At 33.0% G+C, this 6,835-nt stretch overlaps 1 protein-coding gene across 1 annotated transcript in view; it reads right to left on the minus strand.

Annotated features, from left to right (window-relative positions):
- Positions 1-6,496, minus strand: part of LOC133660527 (prolactin regulatory element-binding protein-like) — a 29,090-nt gene extending 22,594 nt beyond the window's left edge. The window contains exon 1 of the mRNA XM_062064067.1: positions 6,285-6,496. The gene's annotated coding sequence lies outside the window, so the exon portion shown is untranslated. The remainder of the gene's footprint in view (positions 1-6,284) is intronic.
- Between the last annotated feature and the right edge of the window lie 339 nt (positions 6,497-6,835).

The following is a 6,835-nucleotide window of genomic DNA, read 5'->3' on the forward strand; positions in this document are numbered from 1 at the left end:
TGTCCGATAATGGCTTTTTGCCGATATCCGATATTCCGATATTGTCCAACTCTTTAATTACCGATACCGATATCAACCGATACCGATATCAACCGATATATGCAGTCGTGGAATTAACACATTATTATGCCTAATTTGGACAACCATGTATGGTGAAGAGAAGGTACTTTTTAAAAAATAAAATAAAATAAGATAACTAAATTAAAAACATTTTCTTGAATAAAAAAGAAAGTAAAACAATATAAAAACAGTTACATAGAAACTAGTAATTAATGAAAATGAGTAAAATTAACTGTTAAAGGTTAGTACTATTAGTGGACCAGCAGCACGCACAATCATGTGTGCTTACGGACTGTATCCCTTGCAGACTGTATTGATATATATTGATATATAATGTAGGAACCAGAATATTGATAACAGAAAGAAATGGGGGTAGGGAGGTTTTTTGGGTTGGTGCACTAATTGTAAGTGTATGTTGTGTTTTTTATGTTGATTTAATTTTTTTTTTTAAAACAAAAAAAACAAAAAACGATACAGATAATAAAAAAACCGATACCGATAATTTCCGATATTACATTTTAACGCATTTATCGGACATCCCTAATTCTTAGACATACTGTGCACAGACTAGGACTCAGGTTTGGACTTTTTGAAGGTTTCTGGTCCCCACCTGACCCCAGACTATGAACAAAGTTTCAGTGATGACTACTGTAAAGTACACTATGTGTTTTTTTCTTCTTCCACCCGGGACTCAAACCTGGGTCTTCCGCATGAGAGGCGAGCGTGCTAACGGCCAAGCTAAAAGCCCGGCCGGAGTGGTCTTGAAGTTGCCAGAGAGTGAGGTTCACTAAGGTACAGTACACACTCGCTCGCCCCCCCAAAACCCGACTCTCGTCCGGGTCACGGCACCACTGTAAGCCAGTTCCTGCGTCTCTGCTAAAAACCGAGCTAAAAGAAGCGGTCTTGAAGTTGCCATGGAGTGAGGTGGACCTAGGTGCACATGGACCAGCCTCCAATACACACAAAGTAACAACTATTCACACATTTAACAACTATTTGATTCTACTCAAAAATTAATTTGCGAGTACAAAAACATTTTTTTCTTTAAAAAAAAAAAAAAACGATTCGTAGTTATAAAAACAATTGACTTCTGTCTACTTAAAAAAATTGTGTTTAAAAAAAAAATCTTCTTAAAAAGAGATTTGCAAGTTAAATAAAAAAACGATTCACAAGTATAAAAAAGCGCTATATAAATCTAATCTATTATTATTATTAATTTTAAAAAATGATTTTAAAAAATGTATTCGCAAGTATAATAAACATTAAACGATTCACAAGTAAAACATATTTTCATTGATTTGCAAGTATAAGAACAATCCTCTTAAATGAAACAAAGGCTTCACAAATGTAAACATCTTTATAGGGTGAGGAGTAAAATGGCAGAGAGAAGAGAGGGAAACAAGCTCAAGCTGTAAGTTAACATTCCAATTGATGCAATGGTATTGATGAATGTGTTATTGATGAATGTGTTATGTGCTTGTGGTCAGCTGGGAAGACTCAGCAGCACCACCTGTGGTTGTAGTGTGAATTACAGCTGCTGCTATATTACTCTTTGTATACCGTATTTCCTTGTATAGCCGCAGGGGCGTTAATTAATTTAAAACGTCCTGTCACTCCTGCGTTTACCGGAAACCGGCGGGATGGCCGTGCATGCGGTAATTATTTTAAAACCTCTTCTCACTCCGGCGTTTACCAAAAGGAATCCGGTAAATTTAGGCGTGCGCTTTGAGTGTGATGTAAGCATACCATCATGAAAAGCACATTTAATAAAAAAAACGTTGTTATGGTCTTATCTGTACTTATAAATGGAGTCCATTTGCAGCTCCTTCTGACCAAAAGCATCGATAACTTGTTTATAGAAGTCTTCATTATTTTCTTTCTTCCGTTTTAAAAGTCTCTCTGTCTCGATGGAGATATTCCTTTAATTATTACCTCCTGCTTCGATTGAAAGTCCAGTTTAGAAAACTGTTTTATTTTAGATACCGGTATGTAATCCTCCTTGTTAAAAGGAAAAAAAAACATCTGTTGCTGCGTGTGTTCACTTCTTCTGCAGTACCGGAAGTCGCAAGAAGGATCACTAGCGCGGCAGCGCCCTCTACCACCAGGAGGCGGGAGTCATTTGATGACTCATACAGTATTTAACACACGCAGCTACGGTATATTAATAAAACATAGCTGCTTACTGTTCTTTTTAGCATACTGTACCGGTATTCAATAGCTTGGACCTTAAATCCTACTGAATAGCTCTTTATCTTTTTTCCTTTGTGCGATTCGTGACGTAACGAATTTGACCCGGTTGAAGTTCTAGCCATATGCTAAATATTTTGCGAAACGAGTTTGACCCGGCGAAAATTATAGACATGCGATAATAAAATTAATATTTTGCGAAACGAATTTGATCCGGCGTCAATAATGAACCGGCGATAAGGCCAAGCATGCGTTAATTATTTTGAGAAACGAGTTTGACCCGGCAGTAATTCTAGACGTGCGAATACTATATTCCCTGCGCCAATTCAAGGAAATACGGTATGTACCAATCCTCTTTTTTATTGGCAGAACATTGTTATTATTCAGGCAAATCCTTTTATTGAAGTATTTTTTTATACTTGCAAATTGTTTTTTTATTGGAAGAATATAGTTTTTATACCTGCAAATAATTTTTTAATAGAGTAAAATAGTTTTAATAATTGTGACTACTTTTTTTTAATAGAGTAAAATTGTTTTTATAATGGTGAATCATTTTATTTATCGGCAGAAAATGGTTTTTATGCTAGTGAATCTTTTTTTTTTATTGAAGAAATGTGTTTTTATACTTGGGAATCGTTTTTTCTTACTGGCAGAAATTATTTTAAGTTTTGCAAATTGTTCTGTTTTTTTTCCATTGAAAAAAATATTTTTATACTTGGGGAAAAAAACATTTTTATTGAAGAAAATTAGTTTTTATATTTGTGAATCATTTAATTGGAGAAAATCGTTTTTATACTTGCAAATTGTTTCTATTGAAGAAAATGTTTTTTGTACTTGCCAGTCTTTTTTTTTAAGAAAATAGTTTTTTTCACTTGAGAATTGTATTTTTTTTTTATTAAAGAAAAAACATTTTTATACTTGCAAATTATTTTTTTAATTGAAAAAAAAGAAGTTTTTATACTTGCAGAAAATATTTGCTGTAAATTTGCAAATCTTTTCTTTAATTGAAGGAAACGTTGGGCGTGAGTAGACATTTAATTGGATATTAAGTATGTGAAAGCTTACTTCCATGACGACCTTCTTAAAGTTGTGTTATCCATCAGAAATACCAAGCAGCTAAAATGTGCCAAACATGGAGAAGTGTGGAGACTTTTGCATTTTTTCCATCATGCACTCTGATGGATTTAAATGGGTCTCATTTAGATTTGTTTTGATGGCGTTTGGACCTTTTTCAATGTTCAGTGAGCAAGTTGTGTTATGTTGACTTTATGTTAGTGACATTTGTTTTCTTCAGCATGACTAGGGAAGGTTGTTTGGATTGAGTCATATAAGTAAATGCTCTGCTATCATTTCAAAGTACTTTCAAAACTTTTTTTGATATGATCTACTCATTTTGTCCACCAGGTGGCAGCAAATGCAAAAACCACCTGGTACTTAAGGGGGAACTGCACTTTCTTTGGAATTGTGCTTATCATTCACAATCATTATGAAAGAAATGAAGACTGATGGATTTTTTTCTTTTATGCATTCTAAATATTAAACAAATGAAAATTAAATTCCGCTTAAAGCAGGGCCAATGTGACTGCCACTATTCCAACTATAAAATCCGATTAATAACCATTCAAAAACCACCAACAATACGACATTTTGGGATTTGGATAATAACCATGTATTAGTGATACTGTTATTATAAGCGCTAAAGCAGACACATTATTTATAGCAGCACCTGCGTGCCTATGTTGGCATTGACTGGTCTGCTGTTTCCTCGCTTCCCTGCTCCCTGTAAATGTATTGTAGATTATAAATCATGCAGGTGATATAATCCGACACATATTCTTACATCATGTATATATGACATGTTATTATGAATGTTACTACATGACATATATACTTATATCATGTATATATTACATGTTATTATGAATGTTACTACATGACATATATACTTACATCATGTATATATTACATGTTGTTATGAATGTTACTACATGACATATATACTTACATCATGTATATATGACATGTTATTATGAATGTTACTACATGACATATATACTTACATCATGTATATATGACATGTTATTATGAATGTTACTACATGACATATATACTTACATCATGTATATATTACATGTTATTATGAATGTTACTACATGACATATATACTTACATCATGTATATATGACATGTTATTATGAATGTTACTACATGACATATATACTTACATCATGTATATATGACATGTTATTATGAATGTTACTACATGACATATACTTACACCATGTATATATTACATGTTATGAATGTTACTACATGACATACATACTTACATCATGTATATATTAAATGATAAATATATAATAAATATTACATGTTATTATGAATGTTACTACATGACATATATACTTACATCATGTATATATTACATGCTATTATGAATGTTACTACATGACATATATACTTACATCATGTATATATTACATGTTATTATGAATGTTACTACATGACATATATACTTACATCATGTATATATTACATGTTATTATGAATGTTACTACATGACATATATACTTACATCATGTATATATTACATGTTGTTATGAATGTTACTACATGACATATATACTTACATCATGTATATATTACATGTTGTTATGAATGTTACTACATGACATATATACTTACATCATGTATATATTACATGTTATTATGAATGTTACTACATGACATATATACTTACATCATGTATATATGACATGTTATTATGAATGTTACTACATGACATATATACTTACATCATGTATATATTACATGTTATTATGAATGTTACTACATGACATATATACTTACATCATGTATATATTACATGTTATTATGAATGTTACTACATGACATATATACTTACATCATGTATATATTACATGTTATTATGAATATTACTACATACCATACCTGTATATACTTAAAGCATGTATATAAAACCCTAATGGATGTTTTTCTAAGGGCTCTATTGGCAGAATTGAAAGGCCCCCACAGGCTCTATTGTAAGCAGACTTTTGATCAAATGTATTTAATATTTACAATGCATTAAAAAAACACAAAAAAACTGTCATGTCTTTCATGATTGTGAATGCTTCCCCCAAAATTTTTTTGGGTGTTGTTGATAAATGGCTTTGATTTTGCATAGTAGTTTTAACTTGCACTTACAGATTTAGCGACCAACTGCAGTTACTGACAGTAGTTCTGAAGTGTTCCTGAGCCCATGTGGTGATATCCTTTACACACTGATGTGGCTTTTTGGTGCAGTAATGCCTGAGGGATCCAAGGTGCGCAATATCATGGCTTACATGCAGTGATTTCTCCAGATTCTCTGAAACTTTTGATGATATTACGGAGCGTAGATGGTGAAATCCCTAAATTCCTTGTTGAGAAATGTTGTTCTTAAACAATTTGCTAAGGCATTTGTTGACAAAGTGGTGACCCTCGCCCCGTCCTTGTTTTTAAATGAATGAAGCTGCTTTTATACCTAATCATGGCACCCACCTGTTCCCAATTAGCCTGTTCACCTGTGGGATGTTTCAAATAAGTCTTTGATTAGCATTCCTCAGTCTTTTTTGCCACTTGTGCCAGCTTTTTTGAAACATATACGTCATTAGCCTAGCATGTATGTTTTTTGTTTTTTTTTAGAACAGCCACATGTTTAAAACCGCGTGCTAATAACCGCGCCCCCTCCGGCTGTTACAAATGTAATAATTCAGAGAAACAACGATGACGTCATGAATCTGCTCAAATAATGCTGTAATATATCAGAGAAACAATGCTGACGTCATGAATAATGCAGAGAATGATATTTAGGTGAACGTACAGGCATGAGAAATGTTGGCGAGGTGACGGTGACGCACGGTAAACATATTTGATTATTGTATTTGTTTTAAATCAAATGATAAGTGTGGCAAAACATGATGGTAGATCAGTAAAGTCAATGCTAAATGCTACATAGCGTGCTAGCATTAGCATAGTGCTTTGTATAGTCCTACCTGTGCTGGAGTGGTTGTGAGTTCAAGTCCTGTCGTCACTTCATCACGCATGTCGCTGCCAATCTTATTATTTCACGATGCTTCGGACACATTAAGACTTTAGGAGGTTTTAAAAAGGAACAGATAGCGGCTTCAGGCAGCGCACAACTACTTCCGGCATTACTTCCGGTACACGTCAGCAGCGACGGGCGACGTGAATTACGCGATGACGTCACCGAACGCTCGCGTTTATTCGGCTTTTCTTTTTTTAAAACGCAAATAGGTTTCAGTCATACATGACGAGTTGTTAAAGATACAATATTCAAATATAAAAACAAATTTGAAAAGGAATTTTACCTTTGCAAGCTCATGATACATTGGCTAAGTTTTATATTCATAACCCCCTGGCCCTGTTTTTGTACTTATTTTGATCATTGTTTCTCAACTGTTTGTAAATGTTGAAATTTATAAATAAAAAAAATAAATAAAAAAACACCACAATTCAATTACAACCGGGAAAAATAAAATAAAATAAAATAAAATAAAATAAAATAAAATATGGCTTCAATGCT

The sequence above is a fragment of the Entelurus aequoreus genome, linkage group LG11 (genome assembly GCF_033978785.1).
Source record: "Entelurus aequoreus isolate RoL-2023_Sb linkage group LG11, RoL_Eaeq_v1.1, whole genome shotgun sequence".
Classification (NCBI taxonomy): domain Eukaryota; kingdom Metazoa; phylum Chordata; class Actinopteri; order Syngnathiformes; family Syngnathidae; genus Entelurus; species Entelurus aequoreus.